General features: G+C 45.9%; 1 long non-coding RNA gene across 1 annotated transcript; it reads right to left on the reverse strand.

The window, feature by feature from the left end:
• On the reverse strand, positions 1-25,473 carry LOC117511241. The gene is made up of 3 exons (XR_004560917.1): positions 25,462-25,473; positions 20,360-20,365; positions 1-120 (listed from the first exon to the last, which is right to left on the reverse strand). It is a non-coding gene; the product is annotated as an uncharacterized LOC117511241 (long non-coding RNA).
• Positions 25,474-25,964: the final 491 nt, after the last annotated feature.

Below are 25,964 nucleotides of genomic sequence, written 5' to 3' on the forward strand. Positions count from 1 at the left end.
AAGAACCAGTTGACCATTCATTCATATTTAGCATAAGACTGTACTTGGGTGATCCCCTCACATTTTGTATTGCTGATTTGTGGGGATGGGGGGATATGTCTTCTCCTGAAGACTCTTGTTCTACACTTTCTGCTGTGTGTGATGACTCTCCTGCTCAATGATACAGCACCAAAAAATGCCACTTTTTCTTGTGGTTGACGGTTTAAAGGATGTGTTGTACATTCATGTCCGAGTTCGCAAGAATTCATGATTTTATGTCTATCCGTGTACATGTGCTAAAAATCGTGACACTGATGTATTTTATAGCTAAATTATTACTGACGGAGAAATGGGAGCGTTTTGAACCACTGAAGCACCCATCCATCCATCCATTTTCTTCCGCTTCGGATCGCGTCGGGTCGCGGGGGCAGCCGCTCAAGCAAAGCCGCCCAGACCTCCCGATCCACACACACCTCCCCCAGCTCCTCTGGGGGAACCCCAAGGCGTTCCCAAGCCAGCCGAGAGATGTAATCCTTCCAGCGTGTCCTGGGTCTTCCCCGGGGCCTCCTCCCAATGGGACGTGCCCAGAACACCTCTCCAGCGAGGCGTCCAGGGGGCATCCGAAAAAATCAAATCAAATCAAATCAATTTAATTTATATAGCACCAAATCACAACAAACAGTTGCCCCAAGGCGCTTCATATTGCAAGGCAAAGCCATACAATAATTACAGAAAAACCCCAACTGTCAAAACGACCCCCTGTGAGCAAGCACTTGGCGACAGTGGGAAGGAAAAACTCCCTTTTAACAGGAAGAAACCTCCAGCAGAACCAGGCTCAGGGAGGGGCAGTCTTCTGCTGGGACTGGTTGGGGCTGAGTGAGAGAACCAGGAAAAGACATGCTGTGGAGGGGAGCAGAGATCAATCACTAATGATTAAATGCAGAGTGGTGCATATAGAGAAAAAAGAGAAAGAAACACTCAGTGCATCATGGGAACCCCCCAGCAGTCTAAGTCTATAGCAGCATAACTAAGGGATGGTTCAGGGTCACCTGATCCAGCCCTAACTATAAGCTTTAGCAAAAAGGAACGTTTTAAGCCTAATCTTAAAAGTAGAGAGGGTGTCTGTCTCCCTGATCCGAATTGGGAGCAGGTTCCACAGGAGAGGAGCCTGAAAGCTGAAGGCTCTGCCTCCCATTCTACTCTTACAAACCCTAGGAACTACAAGTAAGCCTGCAGTCTGAGAGCGAAGCGCTCTATTGGGGTGATATGGTACTATGAGGTCCCTAAGATAAGATGGGACCTGATTATTCAAAACCTTATAAGTAAGAAGAAGAATTTTAAATTCTATTCTAGAATTAACAGGAAGCAAGTGAAGAGAGGCCAATATGGGTGAGATATGCTCTCTCCTTCTAGTCCCTGTCAGTACTCTAGCTGCAGCATTTTGAATTAACTGAAGGCTTTTCAGGGAACATTTAGGACAACCTGATAATAATGAATTACAGTAGTCCAGCCTAGAGGAAATAAATGCATGAATTAGTTTTTCAGCATCACTCTGAGACAAGACCTTTCTAATTTTAGAGATATTCAATCAATCAATCAATTTTTTTATATAGCGCCAAATCACAACAAACAGTTGCCCCAAGGCGCTTTATATTGTAAGGCAAGGCCATACTGCGCAATATTGCGCAAATGCAAAAAAGCAGTCCTACATATTTGTTTAATATGCGCATTGAATGACATATCCTGATCAAAAATGACTCCAAGATTTCTCACAGTATTACTAGAGGTCAGGGTAATGCCATCCAGAGTAAGGATCTGGTTAGACACCATGTTTCTAAGATTTGTGGGGCCAAGTACTATAACTTCAGTTTTATCTGAGTTTAAAAGCAGGAAATTAGAGGTCATCCATGTCTTTATGTCTGTAAGACAATCCTGCAGTTTAGCTAATTGGTGTGTGTCCTCTGGCTTCATGCATAGATAAAGCTGAGTATCATCTGCATAACAATGAAAATTTAAGCAATGCTGTCTAATAATACTGCCTAAGGGAAGCATGTATAAAGTGAATAAATTGGTCCTAGCACAGAACCTTGTGGAACTCCATAATTAACCTTAGTCTGTGAAGAAGATTCCCCATTTACATGAACAAATTGTAATCTATTAGATAAATATGATTCAAACCACCGCAGTGCAGTGCCTTTAATACCTATGGCATGCTCTAATCTCTGTAATAAAATTTTATGGTCAACAGTATCAAAAGCAGCACTGAGGTCTAACAGAACAAGCACAGAGATGAGTCCACTGTCTGAGGCCATAAGAAGATCATTTGTAACCTACACTAATGCTGTTTCTGTACTATGATGAATTCTAAACCCTGACTGAAACTCTTCAAATAGACCATTCCTCTGCAGATGATCAGTTAGCTGTTTTACAACTACCCTTTCAAGAATTTTTGAGAGAAAAGGAAGGTTGGAGATGGCCTATAATTAGCTAAGATAGCTGGGTCAAGTGATGGCTTTTTAAGTAATGGTTTAATTACTGCCACCTTAAAAGCCTGTGGTACATAGCCAACTAATAAAGACAGATTGATCATATTTAAGATCGAAGCATTAATTAATGGTAGGGCTTCCTTGAGCAGCCTGGTAGGAATGGGGTCTAATAGACATGTTGATGGTTTGGAGGAAGTAACTAATGAAAATAACTCAGACAGAACAATCGGAGAGAAAGAGTCTAACTAAATACCGGCATCACTGAAAGCAGCCAAAGAGAACGATATGTCTTTGGGATGGTTATGAGTAATTTTTTCTCTAATAGTTAAAATTTTATTAGCAAAGAAAGTCATGAAGTCATTACTAGTTAAAGTTAAAGGAATACTCGGCTCAATAGAGCTCTGACTCTTTGTCAGCCTGGCTACAGTGCTGAAAAGAAACCTGGGGTTGTTCTTATTTTCTTCAATTAGTGATGAGTAGTAAGATGTCCTAGCTTTACGGAGGGCTTTTTTATAGAGCAACAGACTCTTTTTGTGAGTTATACCACGGAGTCAGACACTTCTGATTTAAGGCTCTCTTTTTCAGAGGAGCTACAGCATCCAAAGTTGTCCTCAATGAGGATATAAAACTATTGACGAGATAATCTATCTCACTCACAGAGTTTAGGTAGCTACTCTGCCCTGTGTTGGTATATGGCATTGGAGAACATAAAGAAGGAATCATATCCTTAAACCTAGTTACAGCGCTTTCTGAAAGACTTATACTGTAATGAAACTTATTCCCCGCTACTGGGTAGTCCATCAGAGTAAATGTAAATGTTATTAAGAAATGATCAGACAGAAGGGGGTTTTCAGGGAATACTGTTAATTCTTCAATTTCCATACCATAAGTCAGAACAAGATCTAAGGTATGATTAAAGTGGTGGGTGGACTCATTTACATTTTGAGCAAAGCCAATCGAGTCTAACAATAGATTAAATGCAGTGTTGAGACTGTCATTCTCAGCATCTGTGTGGATGTTAAAATCGCCCACTATAATTATCTTATCTGAGCTAAGCACTAAGTCAGACAAAAGGTCCGAAAATTCACAGAGAAACTCACAGTAACGACCAGGAGGACGATAGATAACAACAAATAAAACTGTTTTTTGGGACTTCCAATTTGGATGGACAAGACTAAGAGACAAGCTTTCAAATGAATTAAAGCTCTGTCTGGGTTTTTGATTAATTAATAAGCTGGAGTGGAAGACTGCTGCTAATCCTCTGCCTCGGCCCGTGCTACGAGCAGGGGCGTAGGTTTGCATATGGACCATAGGGACAAGTCACAACCAATATTTTGGGATGGCAAAATAGTCCCTACCAATATTTAGCATTTTTGTTTATATAACAAAATCATTCACTATTTTTTTGCGAACTCGATACTATAATTTTAGTCGTCATGTTTTGTGTTTTCGACGTGCCAGAATGACAGGGTTACCCATGTTGCAATTTCATTAGCTCACGTTCTTCTCACATGGACGTAAACAAAGTGCATCTCGTGGCAGGCAGTGCTTCATTTGTAAAGTGGGAGGTCCCGGAGCAGAGAGGATGGGTGGGTCCGGTGCAGTGTTGCCAGATGTACGATAATTATCGTATTTGTACGATAGTTGTGCCCTCTGTACGATGTACGATCAATAATGGGAAAAAATCCAATATGTACGATAATTTCAGTTGGTTGGCCAAACACACATCTCTCTCTGACACCCAAGAATCATTTTGCAGGCGTTGCACTCAGTCGGCATCAAAGACACACCACACACAGGGCTGCTGCTGGCTTTGGGCGACCGTCATTTGAAAGCCCGCCCCCTCTCATACAGAGTAATGAGTTCCATCCAATCTGTGCCGTGACAGGAAGATTCCCCAACCATCTTTTTTTTCGAAACTTTATTTCAACAAATGCAATAACAAACGAACAAAACACAAGAGCAAAGAGATATACAAGAAAAATAAAAAAAAGTTCAAGTTCCTTATGGAGGTGTCAACATTTTTTCTGTGTTCAACAAAATCTGCACAAGTGTCCATGGCATCGGATGACGACAGCGACCTCGAGGTTGAATTCGACTCTTTCTAGTCTGGTAATTAACACGTTTGTGTCCCTTCACAGAAAAAAAAAATGTTTCTAGTCTGGTAGTGCATTTGCGTTGTTTTTGTGCCATAGTTTCCCCATTACTATAATTACTGTTTAAAAATGTGACATAAAATTCTTTGTAAATTAAAAAAAAAAAAACGCTAAAATAGCTACGTTGTATGCGTTTTGTTTGTGTACGATAATTTCTCCCAAAATACGATCATTTTGAGGTTTTGGTACGATAGTTTCATATTTCATATCTGGCAACACTGCTCCGGTGCAGAAAAACAAGAAGGGCGGGGTGGAGGGCTTGCGAACAATGCTGTGCGCCACACTTACAATAAACTGCACACCCACACAAACACGCACACACACCTTCACAAATGACACTAACATCCTGCCTTTTCCTCAAAAATTACTACATTTATGTTTGCTGTCTGTCTCTGTACTTTTCTGTCACTTTTGCGCTCTTTTTCATACTTTCCCTTGTTTCAAAAGTCACCGAACGCACTGTTGGAAAGAACGGGTTCTTGGCTTGCTGTCAAATTTTTCAGAGTGAGGGCTTATATGAGAACTTACGGTAATGAGAATCAGCGGCGCACTAGTTTTTTTTTTTTTTTTTTTTTTCAGCGGTGCACTAGTGTGAAACTTCCGTGTTTTTCCTTTGCGTTATGACATCACAGGCTTACGTTTACCGTAATACACCATATATATCATTGGAAATCTTTTTTTTTTTTTTTTGGCAAATTAGGTTGCCAGATACCTACAACTGCATTATTGATGAAGAGAATAGATTATACATCTTGGTTGCAAAAACTTTTTTTTTTTTGTTAGCTCCACAAGTATTTTTTTGTTGTCTTGTTCTCTCAGGTGTAGGCCTATAGAATAGATTAGTGATTTTGGGTGCAATTTTGTTATTTAAGCTATTTGTTTGTTTGCCTACACACTTAATAATGTAAATAAAGTGTTAAATTATTCAGCATTATGTCGTCATATGTTATGTATTATGCTGTACTTGTGCGTCTAATGGTATGAGTGGGTTAGGGGGTGGTGGTGGTGGGTAGGGGGGCCGGGGGGGGTATTGTCCCTACCAAAGCTGAGACCAAACCTACGCCCTTGGCTACGAGCATTCTGGCAGTTAGTGTGACTCGGGGGTGTTGACTCATTTAAACTAACATATTCATCCTGCTGTAACCAGGTTTCTGTAAGGCAGAATAAATCAATATGTTGATCAATTATTATATCATTTACTAACAGGGACTTAGAAGAGAGAGATCTAATGTTTAATAGACCACATTTAACTGTTTTAGTCTGTGGTGCAGTTGAAGGTGCTATATTATTTTTTCTTTTTGAATTTTTATGCTTAAATAGATTTTTACTGGTTGTTGGTGGTCTGGGAGCAGGCACCGTCTCTACGGGGATGGGGTAATGAGGGGATGGCAGGGGGAGAGAAGCTGCAGAGAGGTGTGTAAGACTACAACTCTGCTTCCTGGTCCCAACCCTGGATAGTCACGGTTTGGAGGATTTAAGAAAATTGGCCAGATTTCTAGAAATGAGAGCTGCTCCATCCAAAGTGGGATGGATGCCGTCTCTCCTAACAAGACCAGGTTTTCCCCAGAAGCTTTGCCAATTATCTATGAAGCCCCTGCATACCAGCCCGGGCAGGAGGTTTGGCTATCCACAAAGGACATCCCCCTGCAGGTGGAATCCCAGAAGCTAAAGGACAGGTACATAGGACCTTTTACTATACTCAAAGTCCTCAGTCCGGCCGCAGTGAAGCTGAAGCTGCCAGCTTCACTGCGGATACACCCTATTTTTCATGTGTCAAGACTCAAGCCCTGCAATACCTCACCACTGTGTGCCCCTGGACCAGCGCCGCCTCCTGCCCAGATCATCGACGGGGAGCCCGCGTGGACAGTACGCCGGCTCCTGGACGTCCGTCGAAAGGGCCGGGGGTTCCAGTATCTGGTGGACTGGGAGGGTTATGGCCCCGAAGAGCGCTCCTGGGTGAAGAGGAGCTTCATCCTGGACCCGGCCCTCCTGGCCGACTTCTACACCCGTCACCCGGACAAGCCTGGTCGGGCGCCAGGAGGCGCCCGTTGAGGGGGGGGTCCTGTTGTGTGGGCCACTGAAGAGGAGGTACTGCTGGCCCACCACCACAAGATGGCGCCCTGCTTGAAGTGCGGGCTTCAAGCACGAGAGGGCGTCGGAGCGACCGGGAGTGACACCTGTCACTCATCATCCGTACCAGCTGTCACTCATCCACTACTCAACACCATCACCATAAAGGCCGGACTGCAACTCCACCTCCCCGCCAAGAAATCAGCTACCATACAGGTAATTCTCTGCTGAATCTAAACCGAACAATAGTCTGATCTCTTTTGCAGCCGTTTTCCTGTGACGGATTCCTTGTCTGCTGTGTTGGCGTTTGGTGTGGACTGCGACGGCTTCGCCTCCCACCCCAACCAGATAAGTGGTTGTCACAGGAGCTGTCCGAGTGTGTTATAGGAGGTGGAGGTCTGACTGCTGAAGACAGTGGCCACCTGGGGTGCAGGGCTTGGCGGCTCCGATGTTCTTCAGATCCGTTGGTGGTGGAAGCTGTGTGGGATCCGGCTCTTCTCGCCCAGACGTCTTCTATCTTCGAGCCTGCCACACGTCACCTTGTGTATGATTGACATTCCGCAATATTGTTATTGTCTGTACTTCGTTGTGCGCTTCACAACATTAAATTGTTACTTTTTGGCTTATCCATTGTCCGTTCATTAACGCCCCCTGTTGTGGGTCCGTGTCATGACACCTTCCCAACACTGTGACTGTGCCATCATAATATTCTGTATGTTATAGAGATTTATATAAAAATGAGATCACTTCAGCGGCTTGAGTTTGTTCCTCCTCTACAGTTTTGGAGAAGACTCGCACTGCACAGGAGTTGCTGGCATATGAAGACAGATTTTGTCCAACTTGTAAAGAGTTGGGCAGCACGGTGGATTAGTGGTTAGCACTATTGCCTCACAGCGAGAAGGTCGTGGGTTCAATTTTTGTGGCCTTTCTGTGTGGAGTTTGCATGTTCTCCCCGTGTGTGCGTGGGTTTCCTCCGGGTGCTCCGGTTTCCTCCCACATCCAAAGACATGCGGGTTAGGTGGATTGGAGTCTTTAAATTGTCCATAGGTGTGTGTGTGGATGTGTCTATTTGTGGCCCTGCGACAGACTAGCCTCCTGTCCTGGGTGTACCCCGCCTCATGCTCTATGACTGCTGGGATAGGCTCCAGCCCCCTGCAACCCTTAATTGGACTAAGCGGTAGAAGATGAATGAATGAATGAATGAATTAATGTAAAGAGTTGGATAAACAGCTGCCTCCATCCGTCCAATCTGTCCTTGCAAATTCACTGCAGAAAATGGTTCTGGGAAGCATTAGCGTGGCTAAAACCCTTCAGCTTCTGGGAGGCGTCCCCCCAGACCCCCCAACCAAGGCCCTCTTGAACCCCAGCCAATGTTAGCACTTTTCTTTATTTGCCACTCACATGCCTGTGGATGACTTTGCTGAAATATTTCAGAAAAAGGAAGCAGGATGGAGCAAAGAATCAAGCAGAGTTTCACTTCTTATTTGTATTAGAAAACAAGAACTTTTTAATTTTAATTAGGGTTAAGGTTATCAACATTTTTGGTGCACGTCATTTGAAGTCACCCAAGGCCAAAGGCTATTGGAAAGGTGGTGTGACTTCATATTAAAGTTCAACAGGGTGTATCTCTTAACCAGTTCCTCAAAACAGATGTTTTCACTGCATAAAAGCACTGGACCAAATATTTGGCCTTGGCCTGTGACCTTGACTTTTTATCAAATTTTGTCCAACTCACTTTGTCCTTCACTAACTCTCAATCCTTCCACCAGATTTGGTCCTGATCAGGTCAAAGTCTTGAGTCATGCTGTTTACCAAAAACAAAACCTCAATGTTTGCTGCTAGTATAAAAAAATGATCGTTTGCGATACTGTCCTTTAGTGAGGCACAAAAAAAAAAAAAAAACACAACACAAAATGATACTGGTCTGAAATATTAAAAATAAATAAAGTAAAAAGCTGGAGATGTCACATGAAGAATGGCATCTGGATATTAAACCTTTTGACCATAAAAGGCTGATAAATTCCACCCCCAAGTGAGACACACAAGTATTTAAGTGATACAGAATTCTTTTTTCCTTCTTCTTTTTTGAAGATTTCATATTTTGGCAAAAGCATATTTTCTGTTTCAGTAAAGTTAATTCATATTGGATCAGATCATGGACAATGAGATACATAATAACAGAATGGAGCCAACCTGATGACGTCATAAAGACTGTTAAAGGTTATTCAAGTTCATAGTAGTTCAAACATCACAAAGCTCAATGCTCACAAGAAATGAGATGTCTGTGTGAACAGTTCAGTTTTAGTGTGAACACAGCAGTGAACACAAACATCAGACTGAAGAAAACAAACCTTCAAATACGAGAAATTAAGAAACACTTTGAAATAACAATTCAAACTCAGTCGGTGAGGATGCTTCGTAAAGTCCTAAAACCAGTCATTTTTTCTCGTTTTGACTCTGTGATTCCTCATTTTGTCTTTCTTGGCTTGTATTTTTTTTTTATTTGTGTTCATATTTTCACTATAAAACCTGATGAGAGAGTTCAACTCAAACTGATTGAAGAAAATGATGAATAATTCTAAGTTGTGACTAATTCTCATGTGGTTTTGCTGCCTTGCATGTCTCCAGGACTCTGGGCCGAGCAGGTCGGATCACAGCTGACCCTTCTCACCCTGCACACGGTCTATTCAAACCACTCCAATCGGGCAGGAGGCTACGGTCCATCTGGACCAGAACCTCCCGCCATAAGAACAGTTTCTTCCCCTCTGCCGTTAGACTCATGAACACCTCATAATTCAGTCACCTTAAGCTTAACTCTGTCACTTTATCATTTTATCACGGGTCACTTTAGACAATGTACTTTGGTTTTTAATTGCACTCCTCCCACTGCACTGTTTTTTCTGTTTCTCTGTTGCACACAGCCTTTCATATTTCATATTTCTTTTTTTATCTTATATTTTATCTTATTTTGACACACGTTATATTTTATCTTAGCATTTTATCTCTTCTTAATGTTGCACCATTGTACAAAAGCAAATTCCTAGTCTGTGAATCCTGTTCACTGGCAATGGCAATAAACTTCTTCTGATTCTGATTCTGATTGCTCGGTGTGCCTCTGCCTCGGCTCCGTGCAGCACTCAGTATCTGTGTTTTGTCTGACTATGATGTCCAGTAACTTCTTGGGGATCCCACGAATTCTCAGGACGTCCCAGAGATCAGTCCGATCAACTGAATCCAACACTTTAGGAAAATCAACATCGACTGCAAAGAAGCTCTGCAGACTGTTTTTGTTTCAGTGCAGCTGATTGGTCAGCTGAAAATAAACACTTCATAATGATTGCATGATGCTAATTCATTGTCTCTTGTTGTGTTTGCAGCCCCCCAATCTGCTGGACTCAGACTCTGAGACTGAAGGACCAAAGTCTCTGGAGACAAAGCTTCCTGATGACGATTCATGGAGGGTCAAGTTTCTAAAAGACACTGAAGCCAAGCAGCTGCAACTTCTCAAAGTGCTCACTGCCAGTCACAGAAGAAATTTTTTGGGGGTGAAATATGTATGTGATTTTTGTTTTGAGGGGTACAATACCTCTGCTTCCCATAATTGTCCATCTTATTGTAAAATTTGTGAATCCTCGCAGTGTTAACAAAAAAATAACCCAGTATTTTGCACTGATTGTAACAAGTCGTGTCGCTCGCCCGTCTGTTACAGCCTGCATAAACAGCCGAAGTATCATCCTTCCGCCGGTAAGTTCGTTAGTGTGTGTGATAACAGAAAAATATGCCCTCGATGTAAACGCGAGTATTACATAGCGTTTTCTAAAAACAGCACTCCGCACGTCTGTAAGCAGAAAAGGTGTCATATATGCAGTGAAGCGCTCCAGGAACCGAGCGAGGGTCACCTCTGCTATATGACGCCAGTCAAAGCTGAAGAGACGCATTCAGACAAATACGTTTTTTATGACTTTGAAATGTTTGTCAATAATGACGGGGAACATGTACCATTTTACGTCAGCACTGTAACAAAGACTGGGGATTTTTGGAGCGCGTGGGGGACAGACTGCGTAGCCCAGTTCTTTAAACATTTTATAACAAGAAAATTCAAAGAATACGTGTTCATCGCTCACAACTCAAAAGGTTTTGACGGCTATCTGCTTCTAAAGTATCTAGTCGAGCAAGGCGTAACCCCCGCTGTGATTATGACCGGGAGTAAACTATTACTCATGACAGATGCCACCTTTAAACAGAAATGTATAGATTCATTGTCATTTCTCACAATGCGCTTGGCACACCCCTTTGAGTCTGGTCTGCTCGAGGTTTCTTCCTCAGAGGGAGTTTTTCCTTACCTCTGTTACTCTGGGGGTTGGTAATGTTAGACTTTACTTGTGTGAAGCACCTTGAGGCAACTCTGTTGTGATTTGGTGCTATATAAATGAAAAGAAATTGAAAATTGAAAAAAATCCTCTGCGATGTGGATGAAAATCTATGGCCAAACAGAGAGCAGCGCATGGACGGCCAGGAGAGGGAGGGTGACGACAGCGACCAGTGAAAGTGTTACTGTAGATATGAAACTTTATTTACTGTACTAAAACTAAACTTATATCTACCACTGTAGGCTAGATATAAGTTTTTCTTTTTTGTTTTTTTTGCTTGTATTTATATTTTGTACATGTACAGAATACTGTGTACATTTTCTTTATGTACTCTAATGTATGGAAGTTACTTTATGTGTGTGAATAAAAATGGTTATAATTTCCTTGGCAGTATGAGTGCAGTGTTTGATGTCAAACTTTTGAGGCTGCTCTTACTGTGAAATCCTTTTTCAAGGATTTCACAGTAGTCTTACAGAACTGTAAGAGTGTTTGGCCAAATGATCTTATAGTTTTAAGAATGTCATTTCTGTTTCAAGAAATGAGCCAAACAATCAGATAAAAACTGTAATCAAATTAAATGTTTATAAAACTTTTGCTCAATCGTGTACACATTACATGAATTACTTTTTTTTTTGTTTGGTCCATCCAATGTCAAAAATGTCCCTCGGTGTTTCAGAGCGCACAGCCTCATGAAAACTAAAAGGCCTCAGTGTCATTGTTTCATATTCTCGCCTAAATGGCGCCACCCTGTGTCAGTATGTCGCAACTGAAACTGATGAAAGTGAAATTTCAGCATCAGCGTTCACTTTTATGTAGAAAAGTAAACACATTTCCACTGTTGGAATATCAGGGCTCCAATGACATTTTAGTTGCCAAGCAACCATGCAGATTATTTTGTTTGGATTACATTAGGATAAAGGTTACGGTTTAATTTTTATGACATTCATGTGAAGTCTCTGATGTTTTAACAATACTTCAACTTCTGCACCAACACTGGAGCAGAACTCTGACACAGGTGGGATTCCTGAATTTTTCCTCACCTGAGACAGATGGGGGCGGGGGTGGGGGTATAAGGCTGCAGTAGATCAAACGGGTAGGGCGGGGCCAGAGCGCAGGAAGCTCAGACGGGTAGGGGCGGGGCAAGAACACTGAGGGACGCGCATGCCCCACCCCTACCTGTTTGAGCTACTAAGCGTCTTTATGACAGAGAGTAAACTGAGCGACCTTACGTCAAAAACTGATTTATGGCCCTGTCAGCCAATCAGAATCGACTACATCACTAAGCCCCGCCCCTTATGACATCACATCCTATCAGAATCGACTACGTCACTATGTCCCCCCCCAACCACACCCCTATCCCCTCCCCTAGCCCCGCCCCTGGCTCCTCCCCTAGCCCCACCCAAGCTCCGCCCCTAGCCCCTCCCCTAACCCTGCCCCCAAGCTCCACCGCTAAACCCACCCATAGCACCTCCCCTAACCCCGCCCCAAGCTCCGCCTCCAAGCCCTACCTCCCCTCCCACCCGGGTCTAATATTTTAATGTCATTTTATTTCATGAATTAAAGAACGATTAAAAAATACCTCGATCTTTTTTAATGTATTAAAGAATTAACTAATTCTTAAATAATTAAACATAAATCAGTGTCTAATATTTAATACCCCTTTAATATTTTTTTAATTCTTAAATTAAAGCGCGTCCTTTTATGGTTTTTAATGCCTCAATTAAAGAAGGATTAAAAAATACCAGTATCTTTTGCACAATTATGGGAGGTTTTCTTCAATTTAGTGTTTAAACACGAATATTTTAATACCCCTTTAATATTTTTTAATTCTTAAATTAATGCGTCTCCTTTTCTGTTTTTTAATTCTTAAATTAAAGAAGGGTTAAAAATCATCTTTCGGCTGTAACGGCTGTAAGTCTTTGCAGCAAGATGGTCAAATACCCACGCACAGAGCTCCTCACGGAAACATGACCCCATGGCTGTAATACCTGTTGCAGACGCTAGCTGTGTGCGTGTGTGTCTGTCTGGGGGTGTGTGTGCATGTGTGTGTGTGTGTGTGTTTCGGAGCTGTGTGTGTGTGTGTGTGTGTGACCTGCGCAGCGGGGGTGTCACGCCGGATGGTCTTTTATAACATAGTAGAGAAGCTTGAATCTTTGGTTGAAGCTTGAATGTTTTATTACATCCGATTTCCTGAAGACGGGGTCGTTTGCTGGGCTTGTTTGAAGACGGAAAAACAAAGCTTATTCTTAGTCACGATAGATGCAGTTTCTTTTAAGATATTACCCGGTCGATCAGGGGCTGCGGGACAGCCGCTGATCGGAGATGCCGCCCGAGGTGATGAAGGCGGAAAAAACAAAGTTTCTTCTCAGTCACGCCAGATGGTGTTTTTATTCATCCGAGGCATTGAATTAAGCCCCGCGGGCCGAAGACAGGGTTTAAAAATCCCCTTTTCGATGACAGAGTGACGTACAGCATTCACCATGGCGAGACGAACTCCGATCCTCCGTTACATCTGTGAGACGCCCGTGAACATCACCATGACGACAGAGGGCTCACTCGCTCCAAAAAAAGCGAGGATGTACATCAGCCGCTTGAGTCAGCCGATACCGGAGGAAGATTTGACGTACAGCCTGGAGGGGCCCGAACGTTTAACTTACACGTTCGATCCGTATTTTGCCCAAGTAAGTTTCTTCACTCTGGTTGAGCGTGAGACTGCCACTCGAGGAACCCCGCGGGTGGCGCTTACTTCCGCCGACTGGGGAGTGTTCTCCGCGGCTGCAGGGTCGATGATTCGTGACACGGTCAACCCTGAGCCTCCAGGAGATCGGACGCCGGAAAAGAGGAAAACTCACTTCCAACTCACCTGGCTCAGCCCCCAGGGGCCGCGCTATAAGGTGATATTTCAGCGGGGACCTCCTGATGCTGACTCTGAGGGTGAAATTAAATTGGAGAGAGTTAGTGCCAGCGGCCGCATCAGATCCATCACAGCCGCGGCTGAGAGCTGGGACGAGTTGTTCAACACCTGCAACGAGAGGATTACGGGCCTTTTTACAAGGTGTCTGGCCTGGAGGGACGTCATCGAAGTCCGAAAAAAACTTGGCGCCTCTTTTTACTTAAAAAAAAAAAATAAACAAAAAAAAAAAACTCTGCCGTAGCTCTTCCCCCGCATGCACGGGGATTTCTATAAAAAAACAGCGGACCACACCTCATTTAAGCATTGGATGACGGACCAGCATGAGCTCCTCAACCTCCCCCATCGCACCGGCCGATGACATCACTTGTGACTGCACACTCGCCTGTGGAAGAGACCCGCCATCCCCGGGGCAGGCCTGGACGAGATCCGCCGAGCCGGTCGTGAACCAGGACCGGCGCCAGAAGGCTTCACGGACCCGCGGCGGGTACGAGACCCCGTGGGGAGTTCAGCTCGAACCGGTCTGGGGCGAGATCCATCCTTCTCACGCGCTTTCTAGCCCGGGAGGTGTGGGCTCTCTTCCCGCTGTCACGGAGGCCGCGAGTCCGGGGGAGGTACAAGACCTCGAGCGGGCTGAGAAATACGCTACATCTTACGCATCAGACCGGCCAGACGGGTTCCTGTCAGAGGAATTCCTGAAAACGGTGAAAGTCGGCATGGCCCACTTACTTTTGGCTGTGATCAAAAGTTACAGACAAAAACTCTGTTACGGGTGTGAGATCGATCACCCCAGCCAGCGCCAGCACGAGTGCCTGGACCTGTTAAATGAATATTTCTTTACCGGACATTTTGAGAGATTAATGGTGAGACTCTGGAGACCGACCTTCATTCCGGCTGTGGTAAAACTCCTAGCCCAGCGCTTCCTCAACCCATCGGCGGCGAGGGTCCAGAGGGCAGTAGAAAACATCCTTACTGAGCTGAAATACACTGATAATTTTGAAGCAAAGATCAATGAACTGTACACATGTTTCAGTGAAGACGCCGATCTCGACATGGAGGGGATGGTAGCCCTCTATAACCCAGACGACTGAAGAAAAAAAACCTGCATTTTTTTTTTAATATCATCATTATATTGTTTACAGTCATGGGTAATTGTGTGATGAGTCTCTTTCAAAGCCTGCGGGAAGTTTATATTATACGTGGACTCTCGTATAAGCTGGAGCGGGCCGTCATTCGCAGGGTGGAGACCCCAGACACCCCGCCTTCATGCGTTATGGAGAGGGTCTTCGACGTTATCAGACGTCGTCCCGGGCCTGGAGTCTGGACAGAACATATCTACAACGCGGCTCTCCATTCATCTGAAAAATCTCTGTACAGCGTATTACTGAAAATCTCTGTTTTGACCACCGACGATTTTACACGGTGTAATCCGCTGCACCTGCTTACATTATACACTCTGTTTGTGGATGTGATGGCGTGCCGGGTGAAACAGCTGGAACTGCCCAGAGGGGAGATTGTTCCTACACTTTTACAGCTGAATACTGAAATAAACCGTAAATGCGGGGGAGATGTATCAGAGTTTTCCAGTTTTGTACGTGAACGTATACTTTTTTCCTTCATGTATGTTGTGTTTAATAAACATGAACGTGTACTTTTTTCCTCCACGTATGTTGTGTTTAATAAACATGAACGTATACTTTTTCCTCCACGTATGTTGTGTTTAATAAACATGAACAATTGCTTTTTTCTCTGTGTGTGACTTTAATGAATGTAATAAAGCATATATTCTAAAACTTACACAGTCAGTGTCCTTTCCAATAATATTGTTGAAAAAAGGGTGAAATGTTTTCAAATCAAATTTATTTATATAGCGCCAAATCACAACAAACAGTTGCCCTTCATATTGAAAGACAGAGTCATACAAACGAGGTTGTTGGGAAGGTGTCGTAACACGGACCCACAACAGGGGGCGCTAAAGAACGGACAATGAATAAGCCAAAAAGTAACAATTTAATGTTGTGACAAAACACAACTAAACACACAGAAATTGTAAAGTCAATTAACACCAGGTGACGTGTGGGCAGGCTCGAAGATAGAAGACCCCCGACGAGAGAGAAGCCGCGTCCCACACAGCTTCCACCACCAACGGTCTGAAGAACACCGGAGCCGCCAAGTCCCGCATCCCCAGGTGGCCTCTGTCTTCGGCTGTCGACCCTGGTACTGCTGGCAGAAAGCAGAGACAAGATGAATGAGTGTGAGTCCGCACACTCAGTAGTCCACAGTCTGCACACAGTTAGGAGGGAGCACCTCCACCTCCAATCACACACTTGTGCAGCTCCTGATTAACCACTTATCTGGTTTGGGGTGTGAGGTGAAGCCGTCGCTGTCACACCAAACGCCAATTCCGCAGATAAGGAAAGCACCAGGAAAACGGCTGCAACAGAAGTTCAGATTATTACTCAACACGAGTCAGCAGAGAAAATTACCTCTTGGTAGTCGATTTCTCGGCGGGGAGGTGGAGTTGCAGTCCGGCTTATGTATTGGTGTAGATGAGTGACAGCTGGTGCGATGAGTGACAGCTGTCACTTCCTCTGGGTCTGGCACCCTCTCGTGCTTGGAGCCCGCACTCCAAGCAGGGCGCCCTCTGGTGGTGGTGGGCCAGCAGTACCTCCTCTTCAGCAGCCCACATAACAGGACCCCCCCCTCGACCTGGCTTGTCCAGGTGTCTTTTGTAGAAATCGGCCAGGTGGACCGGGTCCAGGATGAAGCTCCTCTTCACCCAGGAGCGTTCTTCAGGTCCATACCCCTCCCAGTTCACCAGATATTGGAACCCCCGGCCCTTACGACGGACGTCCAGGAGCCTGCGGACTGTCCAAGCAGGCTCCCCGTCGATGAGCCGGGCAGGAGGCGGCGTAGGTCCAGGTGCATAGAGGGGCGAGGTGTGGTGTGGCTTGATGCGGGACACGTGGAATACAGGGTGGATCCGCAGTGAAGCTGGGAGTTGGAGCTTCACTGCGGCCGGGTTGATGATTTTGAGGATTTTAAATGGTCCAATGTATCTGTCCTTCAACTTAGGGGAGTCCACACAGAGGGGGATGTCCTTTGTTGAAAGCCACACCTCCTGCCCGGGCTGGTATGTGGGGGCCGGGGAACGCCGGCGGTCCGCATGGGTCTTGGCCCTCGCCCGGGCCTTCAACAGGGCAAAGCGGGCGGTCCGCCACACCCGGCGGCACCTCCTGAGGTGGGCCTGGACCGAGGGCACACCGACCTCTCCCTCCACCAACGGGAACAATGGGGGCTGGTACCCCAAACATGCCTCAAAAGGGGAGAGGCCGGTAGCAGACGAGACTTGGCTGTTATGGGCATACTCGATCCAGGCCAGATGGTGACTCCAGTCCGCCGGGCGCGCCGAGGTGACGCAGCGAAGGGCCTGCTCCAACTCCTGGTTAGCCCGCTCTGCCTGGCCGTTTGTCTGGGGGTGGTACCCGGACGAGAGGCTCACGGTGGCCCCCAGCTCCTTACAGAAGCTCCTCCAAACTTGCGAAGAGAACTGGGGACCACGATCTGATACGATGTCCGATGGTATCCCATGCAGCCGCATGACGTGGTGGACCAGGAGGTCTGCTGTCTCCTGGGCCGTCGGGAGCTTCGGGAGGGCCACGAAGTGGGCCGCCTTGGAGAACCAGTCCACTATCGTGAGAATGATGGTGTTGCCCTGGGACGGCGGGAGGCCTGTGATGAAGTCCAGGCCGATGTGAGACCAGGGGCGGTGAGGCACCGGCAGGGGTTGGAAGAGTCCCGAGGTCCTCCGATGGTCTGCCTTGCCCCTGGCGCAGATGGTACAGGCCTGGACGTAGTCCCGAACGTCGGTGACAGGAGAGCTTGGATCCGTGACAGAAGTCCAATACGGCAGCTCTGGCCTCTTGTGGGACGTACAGTCTGTTCTTGGGGCCGGTCCCCGGGTCCGGGCTCCTTGCCAGGGCCTCCCGGACGGTCTTCTCCACGTCCCAGGTAAGGGAGGCCATGACAGTGGACTCGGGGATGATGGTCTCGGTGGGGTTCGACAGCCCCGCCTTGGCTTCCTCTTCGTGCACCCGGGACAACGCATCCGATTTTTGGTTCTTGGTCCCGGGGCGGTACGTGATCCGGAAGTCAAAGCGCCCGAAGAACAGAGACCAGCGGGCTTGCCTGGGGTTCAGCTGCTTGGCGGTCCGGATGTACTCCAGGTTCCGATGGTCTGTGAAAACCGTGAAAGGCAACAACGCCCCCTCCAGCAGGTGTCTCCACTCTTCAAGAGCCTCCTTCACCGCGAGGAGCTCCCGATTGCCGACGTCATAGTTCCGTTCAGCTGGGGTCAACCTGCGGGAAAAATAGGCACAAGGATGGAGAACCTTATCAGCTTCCACGCTCTGGGACAGCACGGCTCCTATCCCTGAGTCAGAGGCGTCCACTTCCACTATGTACTGGCGATCAGGATCAGGCTGCACCAGAACTGGTGCAGTCGAGAACCGGCGTTTCAACTCCTTGAATGCGGCTTCGCACCGATCCGACCAGGTGAAGGGGACCTTGGTGGAGGTCAGGGCAGTCAGGGGGGTAACTACCTGACTGTAGCCTTTAATGAACCTCCTGTAGAAATTTGCAAAGCTAAGGAACTGCTGTAGTTTCCTGCGGCTTATTGGTTGGGGCCAATCTCTCACCGCCGCAACTTTGGCCGGATCAGGGGCGACGAAGTTGGAGGAGATGATGAACCCCAAGAAGGACAAAGAAGTGCGGTGGAACTCGCACTTCTCGCCCTTCACAAACAGCCGGTTCTCCAACAACCGCTGTAGGACCTGACGTACATGCTGGACATGGGTCTCAGGGTCCGGGGAAAAGATGAGTATATCGTCCAGATATACGAAGACGAACCGATGCAGGAAGTCCCGCAAGACGTCATTTACCAAAGCTTGGAACGTCGCGGGGGCGTTAGTGAGGCCGAACGGCATGACCAGGTACTCAAAGTGACCTAATGGGGTGTTAAATGCCGTCTTCCATTCGTCTCCCTTCCGGATCCGAACCAGGTGGTACGCGTTTCTAAGATCCAATTTAGTGAAAATTTGGGCTCCATGCAGGGGCGTGAACACTGAATCCAACAGAGGTAACGGGTATCGGTTGCGAACCGTGATCTCGTTCAGCCCTCTGTAATCAATGCATGGACGGAGTCCGCCGTCCTTTTTGCCCACAAAAAAGAAACCAGCACCCATCGGGGAGGTGGAGTTCCGGATCAGCCCGGCGGCTAAAGAGTCCCGGATGTAGGTCTCCATTGATTCGCGTTCCGGACGTGAGAGGTTGTACAACCTACTGGACGGGTACTCAGCGCCCGGGACCAAATCGATGGCACAATCGTACGGTCGGTGCGGGGGAAGAGTGAGCACCAGATCTTTGCTGAAAACGTCAGCAAGATCGTGGTACTCCTTTGGCACCGCCGATAGATTGGGGGGGACTTTAACCTCCTCATTAGCCGTCGTGCCGGGAGGAACCGAGGATCCTAAACACTCCCGGTGGCAGGTTTCGCTCCACTGCGTCACAACCCCGGACGGCCAATCTATCCGGGGATTGTGCTTCACCATCCATGGAAATCCCAAAATCACTCGGGAGGTAGAAGGTGTTACATGGAACACGATCTCCTCCCTGTGATTTCCAGACACAACCAAGGTCACTGGCTGTGTCTGATGTGTAATTAATGGAAGCAGGGTGCCATCTAGTGCTCGCACCTGCAATGGTGCCGGCAGAGCCACCAGGGGGAGCCCTACTTCCTTTGCCCATCCGCTATCCAGCAGATTCCCTTCCGACCCCGTGTCTACCAGTGCTGGGGCGTGAAGGGTTAAATCCCCACAAAGGATCGTTACTGGGATTCGTGCAGATTTGCGGGGTTTCCCCGCGTGCGTGTTATGGCCCACCCTTAGCCCAGTTTCTAAGGACGGGCGTTGTAGTTTGACCGTTTTGGGGCAGTCCTTCTGCATATGCTCACAAGAGCCGCAGACAAAACACTCCCCGCGGGCCAGCCTCCTTTGTCTGACGTTTGTTTTTATCTTGGCCCTGCTCGTGTCCATAGCCTCCTCAGCAGGGGGAGCTGTAGCCACACAGAGCTCTCTGGCAGTGAAGCGTGGGGACGACGTCACCCTTTCGGAACAGGAAGGGGGAGGGACGGCTCGTGCCCGGTCACGCCCCCCGGCCTGCTCCCGACGATGCTCATTCAAACGGTTGTCTAAGCGTATAACCAAATCGACAAGCCCGTCAAAATCCCACGGTTCCTCCTTAGCCAGCAGGTGTTCCTTCAGGACCGGAGACAGTCCATTTACGAAGGCGGCGTGGAGCGCAACGTTATTCCGCGATGCGGAAGTCGACTGCATACTCGGCTGCGCTGCGACGCCCCTGTCTCACTGACAGCAGCACGCTCGAAGCGGTCTCGCCTCTGTTGGGATGGTCAAAAACTTGTTTGAACTCCCGTATAAACTCAGCATAAGACGTTAGGAGCCGTGAATTCTGCTCCCAAAGTGCCGTAGCCCAGGCGCGTGCCTCTCCTCGAAGCAGACTAATAACATAAGCCACCCGGCTGGCGTCTGACTCGTACATGACAGGACGCTGTGAAAAGACGAGGGAACACTGCATGAGGAAATCTGCGCACGTCTCAACACAGCCTCCGTACGGTTCCGGAGGGCTTATGTATGCTTCAGGGGACGGTGGGGGGGGTCGTTGAACGACCAGTGGAACGTCTGTTACAGGCCCAGGACCAGCAAGAGGAGTGGCTGCAGCAGCGCCCTGATCGTGCGCTTCCACCCTGGCGGTGAGAGCCTCCACCCTCCGGTTAAGGAGAACATTCTGCTCGGCCACTAAATCCAGCCGAGCCGTGAAGGCGGTTAAGATTTGCTGCAGCTCACTCAACACGCCTCCCGCTGACGCCTGCGCTCCTGGCTCTTCCATTGGCCGTTCAAGCTCGGGTTGACGCCCCTCGGAGTCCATGACGAATGGCCGAGAAATCCTGTTGGGAAGGTGTCGTAGCACGGACCCACAACAGAGGGCGCTAAAGAACAGACAATGAATAAGCCAAAAAGTAACAATTTAATGTTGTGACAAAACACAACTAAACACACAGAAATTGTAAAGTCAATTAACACCACGTGACGTGTGGGCAGGCTCGAAGATAGAAGACCTCCGACGAGAGAGAAGCCGCGTCCCACACGGCTTCCACCACCAACGGTCTGAAGAACACCGGAGCCGCCAAGTCCCGCGTCCCCAGGTGGCCTCTGTCTTCGGCTGTCGACCCTGGTACTTCTGGCAGAAAGCAGAGACAAGATGAATGAGTGTGAGTCCGCACACTCAGTAGTCCACAGTCTGCACACAGTTAGGAGGGAGCACCTCCACCTCCAATCACACACTCGTGCAGCTCCTGATTAACCACTTATCTGGTTTGGGGTGTGAGGCGAAGCCGTCGCTGTCACACCAAACGCCAATTCCGCAGATAAGGAAAGCACCAGGAAAACGGCTGCAACAGAAGTTCAGATTATTACTCAACGTATGAGTCAGCAGAGAAAATTACCTCTTGGTAGTCGATTTCTCGGCGGGGAGGTGGAGTTGCAGTCCGGCTTATGTATTGGTGTAGATGAGTGACAGCTGGTGCGATGAGTGACAGCTGTCACTTCCTCTGGGTCTGGCACCCTCTCGTGCTTGGAGCCCGCACTCCAAGCAGGGCGCCCTCTGGTGGTGGTGGGCCACCAGTACCTCCTCTTCAGCGGCCCACATAACAGAGGTTTTGGTGGAAAAAAAGGTTCTCGTATGAATTTATGCGGGGTTTTAACACGGTCTTATTAAAAGGTCGAGGCTGATCTGTGAGCGCTCTCCACGGTAATGAATCAGAGTTCAATTTAACGTTTCCAAGAGCGCCTATTTAAAACAAAACATTAATATTTATGTTCGCTAAAACATATAAAAATGAAAAAGGTCTATCCGCGTCATCATTCTGAAGAGATCCGCCTTAAAAGATGGGTGATGAGGATTAATGAGGGCTATGTATTATAGTCCGGCAAATCCGGGGAGTTTTGGAGGACCGGAGCATTTACGCAGGGCTCTGCGTGATCAGTGGTGTCAAAAGTACACACATTTGTTACTTAAGTAGAAGTATAGATACTGCAGTTTAAAAACACTCTGGTAAAAGTTGAAGTATCAACTTGACGTCTTTACTCAAGTAAAAGTGAAAAAGTATGTGCTCCAAAACCTATTTAAAGTATAAAAGTATAAAGTAACTTTAAAAAAAAAAAAAGGTAGATGCCACTATATGAATTGAAAGCTTAATTTAAAAACTGATTTGTTCTACATGTGGCCCAAGACCCAAAACCCAAAATTACCCCCAACACCACCTGCACGAAAATGTTTCAATTCTAGAAGCTCTGAAATGCAATCTGGGACTATTCCAGACAATAAACTGCAGTGAGTGCAGCATCCATTTAGTGAGAAAAAAAAACAAACAAACAAAAACCCCCCACAACTTTCCTTATTCAAATTCATTCCAGTAGTATTCTGCTCTTACTAGGATGCAGCAGTTTTGTAGTTTGGCAGATAGTTCTGGAGAAAATCACTGAAGAAATTAACACATTGAAAATATGGTTTGACCGAAACAAACTGTCATTAAATAAGACAGGGATGAAGTGGAGGTGTAAGAGTCACTAGGTGTTCACAGAAAACACTTATTTATTTATGTATGTTCATTGTTAGTTGCTTTTATATTTTCTGTTGTGTTTCTATTCAGGTTCTTTTTGCCTCTTTCTCTAAAATTTTATATAATAATCATTAGATTATTAATATATAAACAAAAATAAATTTAAGAAATATTACACTCTGAAAACAAATGCAGCCGAACGTGATGAGAGCTGCAATTGCTTAATGCTAACTTTTAACATTGAAAATGCCATAGACATGCTAACGCGTTAGCGTCACTCCCGTTTTTAAGTTATAAACAGTAGTGTCAAAAGTACACACATTTGTTACTTAAGTAGAAGTATAGATACTGCAGTTTAAAGACACTCTGGTAAAAGTTGAAGTATCAACTTGACCTCTTTACTCAAGTAAGTGAAAAAGTATGTGCTCCAAAACCTACTTAAAGTATAAAAGTATAAAGTAACCTTAAAAAAAAAAAAAAGTAGATGCCACTATATGAATTGAAATGTTAATTTAAAAACTGATTCGTTCTACATGTGGCCCAAGACCCAAAACCCAAAATTACCCCCCAACACCACCTGCACAAAAATGTTTCAATTCTAGAAGCTCTGAAATGTAGTGAGCCTCCCAGGGGACATAGTGGGAAAAAAAATTTAGGTGAGAAAAAATAATAATCTGGGACTATTCCAGACAATAAACTGCAGTGAGTGCAGCATCCATTTAGTGAAGGAAAAAAAACCCCCACAACTTTCCTTATTCAAATTCATTCCAGTAGTATTCTGCTCTTACTAGGATGCAGCAGTTTTCTAGTTTGGCAGATAGTTCTGGAGGAAATCACTGAAGAAATTAACAAATTGAAAATATGGTTTGACTGAAACTGTCATTAAATAAGACAGGGATGAAGTGGAGGTGTAAGAGTCACTAGGTGATCATAGGAAACATTTATTTATGTATGTATGTATTTATGTATTTTCATTGTTAGTTGCTTTTATATTTTCTGTTGTGTTTCTATTCATGTTCTTTTTGCCTCTTTCTCTAAAAGTGTATATAATAATCATTAGATTATTAATATATAAACAAAAATAAATTTAAGAAATATTACAATTTGAAAACAAATGCACCCGAACGTGATGAGAGCTGCAATTGCTTAATGCTAAGTTTTAACATTGAAAATGCCATAGACATGCTAACGCGTTAGCGTCGCTCCCGTTTTTAAGTTATAAAATACATCTATCAACTGTTTCAGAAGACCATAACAGGTCGGTTTAACATAGAAAAGGTAAATAATACTCACAAAAGTATGCTCTTTAGGGTTTTAGCGGGGGAAAATTAAGCGAAAGAAAGAAAGAATAAACAAAGCAATAGGTCGAAGCATTGCTTCAATCTGCGAACCACTGCTACGATTGGTTCAAGGTTCAAAGCAAAGCCGTGCTGCAGAAAAGTTGATTACAGGCGCACATGACGTGAAATATATATACATATATATATATATATATATATATATATATATATAAACATTAAACTGAAGCCGAGTAAGGAGGCTGTTTGTTTTAAAAATGTAAGGAATAGAAAGTACAGATACTTGTGTGAAAATGTAATGAGTAGAAGTCAGAAGTAGGCAGAAAAATAAGTAATGGAGTAAAGTATAGATACCTAAAAAGTGTACTTAAGTACAGTAACGAAGTATTTGTACTTCGTTACTTGACACCTCTGCTTATAAAATACATCTATCAACTGTTTCAGAAGACCATGGTTTAACATAGAAAAGGTAAATAATACAGAAGTATGCTCTTTAGGGTTTTAGCGGGGGAAAATTAAGCGAAAGAAAGAATAAACGAAGCAATAGGTCGAAGATTCAATCTGTGAACCACTGCTTCGATTGGTTCACGGTTCAAAGCAAAGCCGTGCTGCAGAAAAGTTGATTACAGGCGCACATGACGTAATATATATATATATATATAATTCCCGCGAATGCACCATGAGCAAATTGGATTTATTCGCCGTCCCCGGGACCCAGCTGTCCATCGAGCAAAGCCAATACGTTGAGGTCAGCCCGTTATCAGCCCTGACGGACACGGGCCCTATCGAGTTTTTTATCCCAGGAGACGGTGAGAGGTAATTAGATCTCAATAATACGCTGCTTTATCTGCGATTGAAAATTACAAACGCCGACGGGACTGACCTGGCTAATGACGCCCATGTGGGGGTAATAAATTACCCTCTCAATACGATTTTTTCGCAAGTCGACGTGACTCTGGGTGACCGGCTAATTTCCCAGTCCAGCGCGACGCACCCGTACAGGGCGATGATTGAGACGCTGCTGAACTTTTCGCCCGCTTCATTGAAATCACAGTTCACGGGCGGATTGTTTTACAAAGACACCCCGGGTCAGCACAATTCGACCGCTGTGGATGACGTGGGCCCGAATAAAGGCCTCGTGAGCAGAGCGCGCTTTAGCGCCGAATCGCGAGAATTTCAAGTTCAGGGCCCGCTGCACGTGGACATATTTTTCTGCGAGAGGCTTCTTCTGAATAATGTTGATCTAAGAGTTAAATTAATTCGAGCCAGCGATGCTTTCTGCCTGATGGGGCTGGCGGCCTCCACTTTCAAGCTGAAAATTCTGGGTGCGTCCCTATTAATTAAGAAAGTCACCGTATCCCCTGCAGTGAGACTGGGTCACTCCGCAGCTCTCATGAAAGGGAACGCCGTGTACCCGTTATCACGAATCAACGTTAAGACTTACGTGATCCCCAGCCATTCCAGGATATGAACCAGGAGAACCTGTTTTTAGGAACCATGCCCAAATATGTGGTTCTGGGTATGGTGAATCACAATGCATTCAGCGGGAGAAGAGATCTGTCCCCGTTTGAATTTGCACACTATGACCTGGAGTACCTCGCACTCAGTCAAAACGGGAGACAGCTGCCGGCTAAAGCTTTCCAGCCTGAATTTAACAACGGACTCTCTGTGAGGGAGTTTTACAATCTCTACACGGCAACCGGGCGACACCTCAAGGACCTGCCTCTCTGTATAGACCGGGAGGATTTTGCACACGGCTATGCACTGTACGTCTTCAGTTTAAACCCGGAGGAGGACAGCGGCGCTCTGAGCCGCGTCTCCACAGGGACCCTGCGACTTGAGATGAGATTCAGAGTCGCAACTCCGCATACCACCACGCTGATAGTGTACGCGTGTTACGATTCTCTCCTGGAGATTAATTCCAAGCGACAGGTCCTTGTGGATTTTTACTGATGAACACCCTGGAATTGGACGCTGTTATGAGGGGCTTAATAGGAGA

Source organism: Thalassophryne amazonica, chromosome 5, assembly GCF_902500255.1.
Source record: "Thalassophryne amazonica chromosome 5, fThaAma1.1, whole genome shotgun sequence".
NCBI lineage: Eukaryota > Metazoa > Chordata > Actinopteri > Batrachoidiformes > Batrachoididae > Thalassophryne > Thalassophryne amazonica.